The sequence below is a fragment of the Canis lupus genome, chromosome 34 (genome assembly GCF_003254725.2).
Source record: "Canis lupus dingo isolate Sandy chromosome 34, ASM325472v2, whole genome shotgun sequence".
Lineage (NCBI taxonomy): Eukaryota > Metazoa > Chordata > Mammalia > Carnivora > Canidae > Canis > Canis lupus.
In genome coordinates, this window is record NC_064276.1 from 34,136,794 (window position 1) to 34,154,465 (window position 17,672).

Here is a 17,672-nt window from a genome sequence, read left to right on the forward strand (position 1 = left end):
CTGCATCTGCAGCACTGTGCATAGTGTCCGGGGCATAGTAGATATTCAATACATACTTGCTAAATAGATAAATAATATGGGAATGTAAAAAAAAAATATGGGAATGTATAAATACAGAAATGAGGCTTTAAGACGTTCAGAGACTAGAGAAGCTATTCCAAACCAGGCTGTGCATCAAAATTTCCTATGGAGTTTATTTTTAAAAACACAGATTCTATGCAGGGGCACCTGGGTGGCTCAGTCCATTAAGTGTCCAACTCTTGATTCCAATTCAGGTCATGATCTCAGGGTCATGGGATCAAGCTCTGCCTGGAGCCCCATGTAGTCCCCCATTCGGCCCTGCATCAGACCTCAGGCTCGGGGTAGAGTCTGCCTTGGATTCTCTCTCTCCCTCGCCCTCTGCACACCCCCCTTTCTTTCCCACTCTCACTTTCTATCTCTCTCTCCCAAATAAATAAATAAATACATAAATGAAATCTTAAAACACACACACACACACAAATTCTATGGCATTTCCAGAACTAGCAGTTAGGAATCCTTAGGTATATGATAGAATCATTCTTTGCAACATCTCCAGATTCCTATCCTATAATCTTAACCCATAAAACACAAATATATTCAGATAATCTACAAACCACAAACCTAACCCAATTTCTGTTTAAACCAGAAGACCACACTGGGTATAAGTCCACCTAACCAAACATGTGACCCAGGAAAGCCCCTCAGTCTATTTGAGCCTCAGTTTCTTTATCCATATCTGATATTTGCCCAATATGGTAGCCACTACATACATGTGGTAATTAAGCATTAAAAGTGTGGCTTCTCCAAATTGAGATGTACTATCAGTTTAAAAATATACACTAGATATTAAAACTTGGTATGAAAATTCTAAAATAACTAGTTGATAATTCTTGTATATTGGTTACATTCTGAACTGGCTTGATACAATGAGTTAAATAAAATATGCTAGTAAAAGTAATTACACCTGCTTAACTTTTACCTATTTTAATGTGGCTACCTACCAGAAAACTTAAAATTAATACATGGCTCACATTTATATTTCTATTAGACAAATGTCATTTTTGAAATACTTATGACACAAAATTAAAGTAGGAGTCAGAAGAAATAATGCATTTGAGCATCTTTTGTAAACTTTAGGGGAAACTACAAATGCCAAAAGTCATTATCATTGTTATAGGGAAAGGTTCTCATGTCTCTAGTTCTTAAGAGACACGTCTTACAGGTCAGTGTCTTGCAGGTCTACCTGTATTCAGATAGCAAAAGGTGATGGCTCATGAACAATTCATTCTCTAAAACTACCTTGTCAATAAATCTCTCAATAAACACTTGTTGAAACCAAATGTAAAGAAAAATCAATGTGGTCATTGACATGGTACAGAAAGATGAGCTCTTTCCAAAACACATCCCTGCCAGGATTTCTGTGTTGATGTCTGAAACAGCCTAGATTGAAGAAGTTTAGAAGGCTTCTGTTTGAATGAGGTATTATTGGCCAATGAACAATGAGCAATATTTGATGATGGGATATGATGCACTTCTCCCATGATTTTAGCCCCAGAGGCAGAGGAGAAGAAAAAGTCACAAGATTAATTTGTCTCTTTCCCTACTTCTTGGGTCAAGCACTTCAATTCCTCCCACAAACATCCCATTCCAGCACTTCAAAAAGAATGAGTGTCTTGAAACACCTGGCAAATGAAAGAACATGAAAAACTTTCTTCCACTACTTTGGTGCAACTGGTGAACCTCTGAAAACACCTCCTAGATCTGAACTGATGGATGAAAATGGAAACAAGTACCTCCCAGGCCATACATACATTATATGATCCTGATAACATTCCCAAGAGTTTTACAAAATTCAGTAGTTAGGGAGAGTGGCAAACCCACCCAGAGTTCCCTCCAAATTCTATGGTGCAAAAGTAAGGAGTAGCCAAGGTTTCTCTGGGGGTAGAGAATTGAATTGTCATGTACAGTTCACTCCATGCTCTTACCAGATCATGTCTCTAGACATTGATGAATATTAATTGATGTATTTACTGCAATGTGAGGCAGTTGCTAACCTACATTCCAGCCTTTGTTCCAAGCCTCATATCATTTTCTTTCAGGCTGTTGATTTTGGAGTGGCTGTGTAATCCTAGTGAACTGCTAGCAAGGAGTGATCAGTCAACACTTTGAAAGCGTCTGGTTCATCCCAATACCTGGGAGCTGCTTTGATAAATAGTATTCGTGGGACTATGTGAAATTTACCACTGTAGGAGTAAATACATGTGGGAACTTGGCAGATTATTGTTCCTATTTTTTATTTATATTTAAACAAAATCTTTTGTTTACAACAAATCCCCACTTGCCCTAAGATTATCCTGTCCCAAACTGAAGTCACTAAAGCTCTATGTACACTTGCATGAATGTCTCCCCTGTGTACTTGAGGATGGCTACCAATATTTATCCACATGTGGGAGCACTTTAGAAATAATTAAAACAAAAAACTTCCCTATATCTCATTTTTAAAATTATTTATTTATTTTTGGTTGTTTTTAATTTTAATTCCAGTATAGTTATATTAGTTTCAGGTGTACAATATACTGGTTGGACACTTCCATATGACACTTGGTGCTCATCACAGCAAGTGTACTCCTTAATGCCCATCTCTTATTTCCCCCATGTCCCTCCCTTCTCTCCTCTGTTAACCATTAGCTTGTTCTCTATGTTAAGAGTCTGTTTCTTGGTTTGTCTCTCTCTCTCTCTTTATTCTTCCTTTGCTCATTTGTTTTGCCTCTTACATTCCACCTATGGGTGAGATCACATGGTATTTGTCTTTTTCTGACTGACTTATTTCACTCAGCATCATACTCCCTAGCTCCATCCATGTTGTTGCAAATGGCAAGAGTTCATTCTTTTTACAGACGCATAACATTATATATATGTAATATATATAATTATATGGATATGATATAATCTATGTTTATATCATATGGATATGATATATATATATATATATATATATATATATATCTCATAACCATACCATACCATTTTTAAAACCTGGATAAAAGGGATTAAAGGACATACCACACAACTGCTCTTACCGATGAATGTATCTACTAAAGGTGGACCATTCACTCAGGAAAGATTTCTCTTGGGTTATCAAGAGTGACACAAATTTTAGAAAGATTTCAGACGGTTAGAGCTCATCAATTTTTTTCTCAAAAATTAGCCACAGCTTTCTGGATACCTCAAAAAAATGTTTTTGTGATTGGTCATAAGCAATTTGCCCATCTTATTTATCGTGATAATCTCCTCTGAGTCCCTGAATATACTGTGGAATTTGGCTTCTCTGTTTTGTTTTCCTTCTGATCTAGAACACCCTTCTCTCACTCTCCATTCCACGACTCCCTCATGAGGGCCTGCTACTATTCTGAGAGCTAGGGATGAAGCAATGCGCAAGACCGACAACATCCTTGCTCCCATGAACCTTACAGCCTGGTGGAAAGAGGGCTAATATGGAGAATATGAGATAGTCTTAAGTTCTGAGGAGAAAACAAAGCAGTTTGAAAGGTAGGAGGGCTGACCACTTTAGACAGTAAAGGTCTCGTGGAGGAGGAAGCATTTAAGATTTATACATTGACATTCTTTCAGATCCAGTTTCGATGTTATCTTATCTGCTAAGGGTTCCCACTCACCATGTTCACCACTTCCCCAGTGAGAGTGAGCTCCTTCCTTGTTGGATCCAAGAATAGAAAATGCACCTCAGAATATATTCATCTATTATTTACCTCGTGCTGTTACCGTTAGTTGTTTTCCTATCTATCTCCCCATTTTGATTTTCAGCTACTTGAGGGCAAGGGCTTTGTCTTGATTATCTTTATACCTTCTTGCCAGTACTGTGACTATAGCAGATGCTCAAATTCAGATTAAAAGGCACAGCATAGGGTATTGTAATAGTATTGGATGGTGACAGATGGGAGCTACACTTGGGGTGAGCAGAGCATAACATGCACTTGTTGAATCACTATGTTATACACTTGAAAATAATGTAACATTGTGTGTCAACTGTACTCAGATCTTTTTTAAAAACTTTAAAAAATTGAGCCAACTTTAGAAAATGCTAACCATGTGCAGTTTCCACTTTTGAAAGCTATACTTTATAACTCACCTACCTCTGAATCTTAAACAGATTTCAAAGGAAGCTGTTATCTACAAAAGTCATTGCCACCACCAGAAAAGAAGTATTTTCTAGGGGATTCGTAAACCATTGGCCATTCAAAATACTTGCTCAAACAAGTGATAGTTGCCAAGTGCTCTTCTAAAGGAGGTTAAGTTTGGAAAAAAATGATCTCTTCCAACAAATTTCACATAATTACCCCTTGATCCAAAAGAAAGGAATTCTCAAGCTTTCTGTTTGAAACGTCCCCCCAGATTGAGGATTCCCCAGTTGAAAACAATCAGAAAGAAAAGCTTGTGGTTAATAAACTAGAGCACTGAGCTTGAACCTTGCACAACACATGCTGGATTTCACAACAGCCAGTGAAAGAGTACGCAGAGTCTGAAAATTCTACCAGAAAGTTTTGAGTTTTGTTTCTGTGTTTTTTTGTAAACACTTTGCTCTTTTGCTTGGTCTTAAAGATTGTGCTCAAAAGAGTCTTCCGTTTTTTAAAATGTGACATCTTTAAAAGAAATAAGTAACTTGCTCAAATACAAGAATTAATAAGATGAACTTTTAAGTGTTCCTTTCTGAAGAATCCAAATGTTCTTACTTAGTTGGGATCTGATTCTGAAATTCCAGTTTAATAAATGAGCCTGCAACCCCCTACCCTAAAAGAGAATGCCTCCAAGTTCAGACTGAGGTAGGATAAATATGCCACATTCTATTTCAAATACCAAGAACGAGGTAAGTATTTTCCCTGCTGCTTCCCTGCCCTGTAATTTGACATCCATTTTAATGATGCTTGCTTTATTGCTTGTCAGAAAAGTGAAATGGCCTGTCAATTTTATGGAGTTTCTCCTACCTTTTGGATGGTTATATTACATTTTGAAATAAGTGTATGGCTTCCCCCGTCCCCCTCCTTTTTAGCCTAAATGGTGCATGTGTGGATTTGGTACTTGGCTGCCAGTGGAATGAAGTCATAACTTCAGGAGTCCAAGAGAATAGATCAAAATCACGCCAACACTTTCATGGATGGGTATATGCTGCTAAATGGATGTTTACCTAGAAAAGTCATCATCTGGCATGCAGCATAGCAAATGTTCCTAAGCAGCTAACTCATGTATACTAAACAAATTTGGCTTGGCTGCTGTGAGAGCTGCCCTGTGGAAATTCTCAACATACATTTGTTTGATTGAGCCGTCATTCCCAGTTGATCTGCTGATGATCTGTGTCACTTTGTTTAAATGTCCTGGTGGGTTTTTTTATATATATACAGTGAAAAGCCAGTATGTTTCTGTGATGGATTAAATAGAGGTGAAATTTGAGAGTGACTCCTGTTTTTGATTCCTGTTCTCAGACAGGTGGGTCTGGAATGATCAAGAATGTCACATTCAAACACACAGGAAAATATGGAGCCCTTTTGATTTAAAACACATTACTGTAAAGATATATTTGCTACTGTGTTCTCCGGTACAAGAAGCTATTTAGGATTCCCCACCTAAACAAACACCATATGGTTTAATTCTCAGCATCCCTTTCAAATGTCCAAAAACAAAGGACACAAAACTCACTGCTGGGAAGCGCAGTCCGAGAGGAGTGAGCAGGGCCCATTTCTGATGCATGGACTCAGAAATCAAACTCAAGGTGAGGTTAGAACCGAAGCTCCAGATCTCAAATATCCTGGTAATGGTTCAGATGGAAACCCAACACCACAGTGCCATACCACGTCTGAGGCACTAATCAAGCAACTGCCTGTTTGCTCCATGGCTAAAGCACTTCCTCCAGCTAATCTTCCTAGATAGGCTCTCAGCTTTAATAACCTATGGGGTCTGCCGTTAAGTATGGGGATCTGGGCACCATCAGAACTGATGTCTCCACTCTGCCAAACCCCAGACACCACGTGATGCACATGCACCCCCGCCCCTCAGCTCCCATTAATGTGGTAGACCAAGGCCTTCCTTAAGCTGGATCCCCCCTGCCCCCCAAAATACATATATCCCTGATCTAGTCTGCTCTCATACCCGAAATTCCCCCCCAATTAGAGTATCATTCCCTGGAGTTAAGGCAAAGCCATCTTCAAGAGCCCTCCTGACAACTGATAGCTTGTTTCTTTCGATAAGCATTTAACGTCTGTTATGGGATGCACAGCAGCGAGTCTGCACTCTAGAAGTCAAAGTGACTGGCCTCATTCCTGACCCCAAAGAGCCACCATCCAGTAGAGAGGAAAGTCGTGCAAATAAATAAAGTCCCCATGATCAACAAACCACGTACAAGGCGCAGAGAAGAAAGGAATTCATTCTGAGAGTGAGAAATATTAGGAAAAGCTGCCCAGGGATGGTGACACGTGAGAAGGCTGTTGAAGAATAAAGACGGTTTTGAAGGAGTTTCCCATAGAAAAGACAAGGGAAGAAAGACCATTTCAAGAAGAAGAAAGGGCATATTGAGAGCTATGGACCCATGACACAGCTTAGTAACATGCGTGAGACTAAGTGTTTCTTGGTATTGCCTGATTTGGAGCAGCAAAGAGGCAGTGAGAGATGGGAAGAAATAGCCAAATGTGAAGACCAAATAGCCAAAGGCCTCTATGCCATATTCTAGACTCTGGCCTTTCTTTCATTATGCAATTGGTGCCAGTGAAGGGGCTTAGGAGGATAATGGAAAGATCAGAGCTGTGTTTCAGTGTGATCCATCTGATATAAATAACTGGAGAAATTTAGGAAGGATGACATGCAAGGCAGATAAACTAGTCAGGTAAACCCTCAATAGTCCATAGAGATCACAAAGTGTCTTTAAAAAAAAATGACAGTGATGGTGGAGGATAAAGACTAAATAGAGGTTTAGGAAGTAAAATTTGGTGAGGGTGGGGGTGGGGTAAAATAACCCATGACGAACTGATATACTGTATTCATGACTTAGTTTATCATGATCAGGAAAGTCTACTACTCTGAGGGAATGGGACGCATGGGGACAGGAAGAGAAAGGTTGGAAAACCTAACCCTAAAGTAGGAGCCCTGGTCAGCCAGGAGGCAACAAGAGAACTCTGGGTACCTAGAGAATGATGACACTATAGAATCCAGAGCTTTTCCCTTGATGGAAGAGTTGATAAGGTTCACAAGATCTGCATGGGGACAGGAGGAAAAAATGTTGTTCTTGTAGGTATAAACAGAGAAAATGCCAAATCAGGCATCCAAGGACATCTTCACTGGGTCTGGTGGACTCTTAAGAAATATCCACTCCATAACAGGCCTCAGTTCTTCAAATTAGTAACTATACTTTTAAATGTTGAATGTTCTAAAGTTCCTACACTTTAAGTTGTTCACTATGTCTCGGTAATCCTAGCTCAGTTACTTCACGTCACAAAGAGCTCGCCAGATACACAACCCTTTCCTTGATCAACGTTGCTTGAGATGGAATTCCTAGGGAAAGGCTCCAAAACAATCCTTTATCTCAACGGTTTTCATAGGAATTTATTAGGCAAAATTAGACGCTGATGTAATTTTACCCCTACATTTGAGGCCTTTGAGGAAAAAAATAGTTTAATGCCAACAAATCTAATTTATAAAGATAAATTTTTTTAAATCCAATAAGTGAATATACAGGAAATCTGGAAGAGTAACGTTCTCCATCCGGGGCCCTTCCCTTGCTTGCCCCCCACCCCCTGTAGAACTCCAAGGCCCCTGGGCATGTGGGGGTGGCTCCCTGGTCCCACTCCCAACCTATGTTCCCAAAAGGGGCTGCTTGGCATTATTTACTTCTGTATTTTCTTAGTAGAAAAACAAAAAGAAAAAAGGGGGAAACAGGGAAAGGGTAGATGTTGGATTTTATTTATTATTGTTTAACATTATTTATGAGTATTTTAATTTAAGTCCAACATCCCTGGAGTCTCACTGCAATGGGTGCAATAGATACCGATAAAACAGCGTCACGGTGCACATACATCTCTCCTACTTTTTTTATGAGTCATATTTTCTCATGTGCACACAAAGCAAATCCTGTCAAATTGCAATATACTTCAAGGCATTCTGCTTCAGATTTTCACTTTAGAAAATATAAAGAGAAAAAGAATGAGCTAGAAGACACATGTTTGTTTTATGGACTTATTGGGACCATCCAAAAGAGAATGGTCATAGACCTTTTTAGGGGAGGGCATGGGTTTACCATTTGGTGGCCATCAAAAGCAAATAAAATAATATACAGCAAAATGAAACGAGAGCGGCATCTCTGTGTTAATTTACTTACACCTGAGTGTTTAAAATTTTTTTAAAACTGATTTTTTTCTGGCTTTTGAGAGTTAGTAATCTCCTTTTCCCTCTGAAATAGAAAAAGGCAAATTTTAAGCACATTTTCTTTCCTAATAAACATCATAAAATTGGGATTGATAAGCTTTGGTTATAATGTGGGCACACATCTATGTTTGACTCTCTTTCTGGTTTCCTGAGAAAAAAACGAAATGGAAGATGGGCAAAAATTTACATACTTGGCTGCCAAATTTCTTTGCTTGGGAACCAAGAAACCAAATTAGTCACTGAGCAACTCAATCTTACACAGGACCCTAGCAGACTGGCTCTGAGATCATATTGCAGTAAGTACTTTTCTATAAAACTAGACACTATTCTCCTAATTCTGGAATTTTGAAACACTTTTTGAAAATAACCAAAACCACATTTCCTCATAGGTAAAAAAAGTTTGAAAAAAGTTGCTAAAGATATAAGGAATATATAACGAGGGTTTTATTGGTTGTCTCCCTGCAAAACACACACATACACACACACACACACACACACACACACATCTACACCATGACAGTCTTTCCTTATTTGAAATGACAAAACCCAATCCTTCCCACAGAGCAAATGCACACAGAAGGAAGGCCAAACAGCAAACAATCCAGAAAGTTTAAAAAAAATTGGTAAGGCTTATAAACAAACACAAACTCAAAATAAATGAGAAATATACCCCAAACAAACCCAGCAAAGGACAAATTAAGCTGAGGAAATGCAAAGGAAACCATCTAAAATTCTTTCACAGTACTGGACAGTTACTTCTTGCTCCTACACTGTCACCTGCAGGGACTGCTGGAAGGGAAAGCCCCCCAAGTGCAGGCTGATCTGAGGGTTTAGTCCTCTGCAACCTGCCATGCCCCTCCCACTGCCAGGCTTCCTGGAGCCCTGCCCTGCCGACCAGAGAGCTCCAGGCACAGAAGGACTCTGGCCACCCCGCCGGCCTGGTATTTGGCTCCTCAGTCACCCAGCGCACAAGTATGATGGATGATGATGGATCACAGCCCCACCAACACCGTGTGAATTTCCCAAGGCCGCTGATTATTCTAATAGAGCCCCCAGAAGAAGCACAGAGCTTTACAAAAGCCTCCAAGGAAACCTCCCATTCCCCTTGTCTGCCTGACACAGACCCCACTAAATAAAGCAACCTGGCCCTGATATGGCCTCCTCTCTTTGACACACTGATCTGGGCCTCCATACTCATTGTTCAGTGATATGATTTAGCCTTGAATGAATTTTTAATGAACACCCAGAGTTATAGCACAGTGGAATGGCCACTCCAGCTTCTCCCAGGGGAAGATAACAGTTTATGAACGCTATCAGGTCACAGCTTTCCTAAGGTTCTCTTGCTCTACAAGACAATGTGGTCAGAAGCGTTTCTTCCCTATTGTCTGATCTCTCTCTTTTTCTGTCCTTAGATCTTTCTTAAACCACAAGGGGTCTCTGAGAGATAAAATTCTATACCAGATGAATAATAGGATTAGACCTAGACATGCATAAGGAAATTTATGTATTGTAATAATGGAGAGAAAAACACACACACACAAGTGTAGTACTACTTAATTTAATTGAGTTGGGGCTCTTTGACTTATTCAGATCATTTTTTGCCATGTGAAGCTACAGCTTGTACAGTGGGAAGAAACCCTGGGATTTGCAGAATATGAATTTGGTGACTGTTTTTGGCCTCTTGGAATGTTTCAGATCAATAGAGACAAAATGAATAGTACCAAATATGTTAAAACTCTACAAATCATCCATGTTTAGAAATATAGCTCGTGAACATGTAGCAAAGAATATAATCTTTTGGTTCTTTTTAATGCTCACAATGACTCAATTTTTAGTCCTTGGATATCTGACTTTTCTCCCACCCCCACCCCCCAAATATCCTGGCTCTTGATTTTTTTTTGAAATGTCTCAGAATCTGCATAAATAAATTAGAAAAAGTTTGGTCATATTTCTCAGAGATGGCTCCAACATTTCTGTGTCAGAAGAGCTTATGGGAATGAATCTGATTGGACAAGAGTAGGGACTTTACCAAATATTTGGGAGAGGAGGATGGAGACTGGCTTGGGAAGACTTCCCTTGCCATGGTTTGGCACCACGACCCGCCCATACTTCTAGACAGCAGTGATGTTTACTCACTTCATACATACCTTCAGGTGGTGGTGTTTCTGTTTTTGTTTTTGTTTTTCTGATTAGCTGTGCATCGTTAAAGACTATAATATTCTTGAAATAGTTCTTCCTGACTAACAACTCTTAGAATATACAGCCACAATCTTTATTTCCTAAACAAGAAAGGTAGATAAATAAGAACAATAGACTAGGTCTCTAGAAACCCAGATCCCATTCCTGGCACTGCTACTAATTAACTGGGAAATTCTGAGCAAGTCTTTTCATCTCTCTGGGAATCTATTTCCTCGTCTGTAAAATTACTGAATGCAGAGAGCCCCCAGGGTCCCTTCCAGCTCATATTCTATGAATCCATCAATCTCTGTATGATTGTGGAAGTAAATTCCTAGAAAGAGCCACATCTATATAGCATGCTTTGTGCCATAATCAGCATAGCACCATGTGCATATAAATTCAAGAGAGCCATTGAAGGCTGACGAAGATAGCATATTTAGTTCATATTATGAAGTTGGCTTAGAGAGCCAATGAGAAGATGAAAAGCAATAAAGTTTTATTTTTACTGAATATCTACTATGTGCTAGATTGACATAGTGTTATGTATTTAACATCATTATCTTACTTACTCTCCACCAAAAAAACCTATTGTGTGAATAGATAGTAGCCCCAATTGACAGATTTTTTTTAAAAAAAACTAAGACTCCAAGAGTTTGTGTGTCTCACCCATGGTCCCCAGTATATCCATTCTGCTGGCACCCAGGCATGATGTTCCCAAACCATTCTACTTCATTTTATTCTAATAGTTGTATCATATCCTATCATTTATAGAACCCAAACTATCAAAAGACAAATAAACTCATTACAGTTTGACAATAACTCCCATGTTCCTCTCTTTTCCAATGGGTGACTGCAGACTCCTTGGCTTTGCTTCACTTCCTTCCGGAAAGCCCAGTTGCTTAAAAGCCAACTCAGCCGCTTCTCTAAATCGGGGTAAGCCCTCATGTTCTGTATGATAATTAAGACTAATTTGTTAAAACATCACAAGAATTTAAAGTAAAAGCTAGTCATCACTGATAATCTTATCAATTCATAAAGATCAACCTCGTGATTATTATCACTATAATATAATACCTGTTTTTATTATTTTGGTCAACTTCGAGATGTGACATGTAATAAAAATAGAAATTGAAATATAGGCTACAACAAATGTATTCTTGACCTATTGGCATTTTTGTCAAGAAGGACTTTTATCTCAAATATCTCAGTCATTGCAAAATATTTCACCATATGTAATCCAAAATAATGACCTTTGGAGACTTTTTCTACTTATGATTCCAAATTGAGATCATAAATAAATAAATATATATATATTTGGAAACATTTACATACCTATATTATAATTTCTACAGGTGTGATTAAAAAAAGATAATTGGGGCATAGGGTGAGCTTTTATATTGTTCTATGTAATCAAATCTCCATCCCTCAGACTCTACTTCATGGGCGTCCATTTCCTGATGGTTAGCCAGAAGGCTGTGACACAGACATGCAAAGCCCAAGTTTGGATCTCTTCATTTGTTGGGCTCAGAAACTGACCACGTTTGGGAAAAGTCCAAGATTTGGAGATCTGCACCAACAGAGTTGTTAAAATCAAAGAGCAGGATGCAGCATGATTTCCATTGCTTCAGTAAGAGTCTGTGAAATGCCAATATTCTGCATATCTTCAAAGACCAGAATCTGTCTCCAAAAACCGTACAAAATAGCGCACTACAAAGGAAAATCCTTCAAGATCTGTGCTATTGAACTAGGACCAGAAATAAGAGGAAAACCTCTGAGAACAGTATAAAAATGACAGATATAAGAGGAGGCCAAGCATGCCACGAAACGAGAGACTTTTTGCTGACAGATGAGCACCTTTGAACTCTAACCCAATAAAAGAATTAGCACTCCTAATGTATAATCAGTACAGCAAGCAAAATATGTCAACACATGATAGGCAGGATAATCAATCGACGTGTAAGGTAGGAACCAGGCAGACTGAATAGCAGCCCAGCGCCACTGAGCCAGACAGCCCTTTCCTGCTCCTGAAATGTCTCAGACTGCAGGGATGAGGAATTAATACACAACAAGGGAAAACCCCTAACTGGCGAGACAATAGAGCAAGGCTTGAGAGCCCTCACTAAGAAGTGACTTAGGATTCCCAAAACTGAGGAGTTTCATGTTTTTTTCTTTTTCTTAGATATATTCTAAGGGTCTATCTCTTGTCAGATAATGGAAACTTTGAAACAATCAGCCATAGCCCTATACCCTCTTCTCTTTTCCAATGAAGATTTCAGCTCTGATTATTTCTGTAGCTCCTGATCCTTTATTATTATTATTATTATTATTATTATTATTATTATTACTACTATTACTATTATTATTATTTTAGAGAGAGAGCACAAGCAGGAGGGGCAGAGGGAGAGGGTGAGAGAGAATCCCAAGCGGACTTCTCACTGAACACAGAGCCTGATGTGGGGCCCAATTTCACCAACTTAAGATCATGACCTGAGCCAAAATCAAGAATCAGATGCTCAACCGACTATGCCAGCCAGGTGTCCCCCAGCCAGGTGTCCCCAGCCAGCTGACTTTGAATCCTGGTGAGCTCTATGTTAACCACAGATCTCAGGTAAGTAGTTTAACCAGGTTGGGCCTCAGGTCTGTATTCTTCTGTAAAAACAGAAGAATAACACTTTTTAAACTTATAAAAATTTCAAAAATAAACATAGAGCCAGCAAAATGCCTTCAGTAATACCTAAAGGCAGTAGGCAGTCATATTCAACAAAGATTGAGAGTAGGCAATTCTCTCCTTGTAACATAGTGCTCTGACCCCTGTGAGCCCTTAAGAAATGTGGTGATGCCCATATGTATTAAATAACAAACTCACAGGCCAAAACAGAATAGCGTAGTGTCAGACATGCATGAAGGAGGGGTGGGGGATGTCCTAGCGTTGACTTCCCTATCTGCCATATATTACCTATGTGACAGCAGGAGAATCACCCAATCTCCCTGGGTCACAGTCAACTCATTCGTAAAGTTGAATGAATAGTATCTCGCCAACCTGTAGGTCTAAGCTGAGAAGAGTGACTCACAGTTCCTTTTAGCTTCAGATCAATAATTGCAAATTATTCTGTTGCTGGTTCACCTTGTCTCGTGTACCGACTTGATGAAACCAAAAAGAAATCATTTCAATCCCTTCAGGAATTCAGAAATGATTCTTTTGTTTTACTTTGCTTGTGCTTTTTTTCTGAGGGAGAATCACTACTGTTCTCTGCATAAAATCATGTCTCGAGTCTGCAGAATGTTCACAGTGTGGTTTGCATGGCTGTTGGTTAATAATTGTTCAAAAGAATCATCCCAAACAAGCTAGTCCCAAATCACAGGTGTGTATATTTTGTAAGAGCTTCCACTCACGCTACTTATAGCTCAGGATACCACCTGTTTTAAACTGGATAGCTCTGTGTGATGCAATATTTTATTTTTCATTTATTTTATTTTAAATATATTTACTTTCCAAACAGTCGCAATGCAAGAATGGCTCTTCAAACTATGCATTTTTAACACTGGGTATTGAACTCTCAGGACTTTACCAGCACTCTCTTTAAAGGGCAATTTTCTTCACTGACCATGGCAAATACCATTTGAATCAGCTAACAATTTCTCTTTGGGTTCATGAGATAGAAGAGTATGTGTCCTGTTGCCGCTAGGCTCAAGTTTATCATTTTAAAACCACTTGGAGGAAAGTAACCTAAAATCAGAGAAAGAGAAATATTGTGAGGTTTTTTTTTTTTTTTTAACATCTGCTTAACCTTGTTCTAGTGGAAAGAAAATCCTTGTCTCTGATGTGTGTGGATATAGACAAATTCAGACGTTCTAGTTGTTATCACTCGCTGATACTACAGCTACAAAAATGAAACCCGAGGCCTAATTTGCCTTAGAATTCAGAAACGGAGGCGCTTTCAGACAGCAACAATAAGTCATTTTTCACGTTTATTTTCCATGCACATAGGACACACCGCCCTGCCATCAACATGTCAGACAAAATCCAGAATGGCTTAGCACAAAAATTACCCAAAGAATGACCACCAGAAAAAGAGTTGTGACAAAACAACCATGCTAAAATAGTACTTTAACTTGAATTATATTTGCATTAATTTGTTTCCTAATACTTTTGGAGAACTTTGGGGGAGAAAAGACTGGGCTTTTGTCTGGTGGTTTTTGAAATATCAAATGTTTGTCGTCCATCAGCTATCCCTTCTTGGATGTGACAGTGTGATAGAATAAAGGCCAACTTTTGTTTTGGAATCTCATTGACATAGCCCTTTGGCAGCTTACGAGACCTGTTCTCATTTATTGTGTCCTTTGTACCCTGATGCCTACTTATAAGGAAGGGCAATAAAGGAGGCCCATGGCAATGTCTCAACTTTCCCCCCTAGAGACTGAGACCCCATGCTTTCTGTAACATAGAGCATGAGTAATACTTGTCAGAGAAGAGAAGAAACGTGCTGGGCAAATAAGAGACATCATTTGATACTTCTCTTCCACATTTAAGAAGCTAAGTGAGTTGTGGAATCGGGCTGAGGAGTGAATAAATAGCTCATCACAAACTAGATTGAACCAGTCCCATCCATTGCACTGTCTCAAAACAGTCTCCCCTTTCCTTTGATGATATTCAGGTTAATTTAGCTTTCTTTAAATGTTTTCCATGAACTCACAGAGCAGTGCTTTCAGGACAACATAACTACAATACAAAATGTGGTCATTGTTTTATTTTATCTACTGCCGAGTTGTCTAATTATGAGCAAATATTAAAAGGCCCTACCCAAATTGAACACCAATAAAAAATAAATTTATTTTTAAAAAAAGATCCTAAGGCACAAGGGGAAAAAATATTAAAAAGTTAAAATAAATAAAAAGCCCTACCTGTCGTCAATAAAGACATGAAATGCTTTGTTTTTTTCTTTAGATCGAATCAGTGACAGAAATGAACTATAATCAGAGCTCCTGCCCATTCTCTTCTCCTCGTCATAGCGATCCTGTCTCTACATGAATATATACACACTTGTACATGTGTCTCCACGTATGTGTATGTCACCTGAGAAGCTCTACTTTCAATTGATTGTAACCTGGTAAATTTTCACTCCTACTCTTTAAAAAAAAATGTGGAAAAGTGTGCTTTATTTTTTCAGGATGAAACTAGCAAACTACATGCAAGTATCTGAAGACTTTACTAAGAGAAACTAGGCCATTTCCATTCTCATTTCCCAGAGGACACTAATGCCAGAAAAGAAAAAAAAAAATTTTTGGCAAAGCTCTTTTCTTTCTAATTACGAAGAAAAAGATGATCATAAAACCAGAGAGAAAGATATTGTTCTGCAAAGAATCCAGACCCCAAACTAACCACACGCAGGAATGTTTATAAAAATGACTTTCTTGCCATTCTCCCTATTAGATATTTTATGCTATAGAAAAGTCCTTGTGTAAAAAAAATCACTTTATCACAGATTCCACATGCAGGTTAAAAAAAAAAAAAAAACCAAGGCCAGCACTGCTCTGTGAGTTTCTTTCCCAACTACATGGTAAAGCTGGGGAGAACGTGCGTGCCTGGCTTCTTGACATCTACACCGTGACAGGCTCCACTGTTCCAAATTACATATTGTCACTGCAGATGGCATTTCTAATGCAAGATCGATGCCCTCTGCTAAAGTACTAAAAGACCCAAAAGTTGCAAGGCCAGATGTGCCATCCACAGCTTAGAGAAATATTTACGCTAAAGAATTTCTCTGGGTTATTTTGTTTCAATAATCTTACTCTTGAAAACCCATGCTGTTTTCCACAAAAAAGATGCTGTTCCCTGTGTTTCTCACTTAGCTTCTGTGACACTCCTTTGGCAATACCATGGGTATGCCATCAAAATCATACCAGACAAATGCTCCTGACAGCGGGGGTCTATCAGTTTTCACAGCGGGTTTCTTGCCCTGCAGCTGACAAGGAAAATAAACATCTTCCAAGGAAAATGAAGGCGAATGCCAAAATGTCTCATCGATTCCCAGTAAAAATCCCATTTTAAATATTAATTATGATAATGTTTGACTTTAAAAGAGAGGCAAAAAAAAAAAAAAGAAAAGTTTGAGTCAAGTGCGAGGAACATTGGGAACATCATGATCTCAACAATGTGATGTAACAGAAATATACGGAAATGTCACTAATTTCCATTTGACTGGAACAACTCCTCAGTTCAGGTCAGAGATTTTTCTCTTTAAAAAGTTTCAACGGTTCAGTTCAGTGACCATTGGACTTCACCTCCAGAAATACTATCTACCATTAAACACTTATTTTGGTGTTTTATTTGTGGTCACAAAGCACCAGTGACTTCAAAACCTCTACACTTTATTTAAATTATTTTAAGAGAAAAAAGAAAACCAGGTTACCTCTAAGAAAATGCATAGTTATAATGAAGTAATAGAAACAGTAGCAGCCATAGAAAAGCTAGTGACGCCTTGGGGCAAAGTTGGTCCTGAGCTCTGCAGGAAAATACACGAAAGGGGATGGGTTCCAGGAAGCCACCAAGACATCCCATGGGCCTGGGAGGCCAATAGGAACGTGGGTTTGTCAAGCAAAGCAGAAATGCTGCAGGGACCCATTAGCACCTGTACTCTCTAAAACAGCTCAGGAAGAGACAATGGTGGAATAATTTGAAAAATCCTATGACAACTCATAAGTGAGGAAAAAAATGGGCTTTCTTGGGACACCTGGGTGGCTCAGTGGTTGAGCGTCTGCCTTTGGCTCAGGACATGATCTCGGAATCCGGGATGGAGTCCCACATCGGGCTCCTTGCATGGAGCCTGCTTCTCCCTCTGCCTGTGTCTCTGTTTCTCATTTTCTCTCATGAATAAATAAATAAAATCTTTAAAAAAAATGGGCTTTCTTAAACAGGTGTTTCAATAACTAACCAAAGCATTTCATGTGTGTGTGTGAACACTTCCCAATTCTGGTATTTGTTTTTAACCCTGCCACTTACAAGCAAAAGGCAGAAGCTGACCAAGTATAGGATATTTTCTCAGTTAAAA

At 38.9% G+C, this 17,672-nt stretch overlaps 1 protein-coding gene across 10 annotated transcripts in view; it reads right to left on the reverse strand.

Moving 5' to 3' along the window:
- MECOM (MDS1 and EVI1 complex locus) overlaps window positions 1–17,672 on the reverse strand; it is a 552,756-nt gene that overhangs the window by 297,599 nt on the left and 237,485 nt on the right. The window contains exon 1 of one of the 10 annotated variants that reach the window (XM_049105850.1): window positions 10,593–10,708. The exons of the other annotated variants lie outside the window; for them this stretch is intronic. The gene's annotated coding sequence lies outside the window, so the exon portion shown is untranslated. Of the gene's footprint in view, window positions 1–10,592; window positions 10,709–17,672 lie in introns of those variants that run through there. 10 annotated transcript variants of the gene reach the window in all.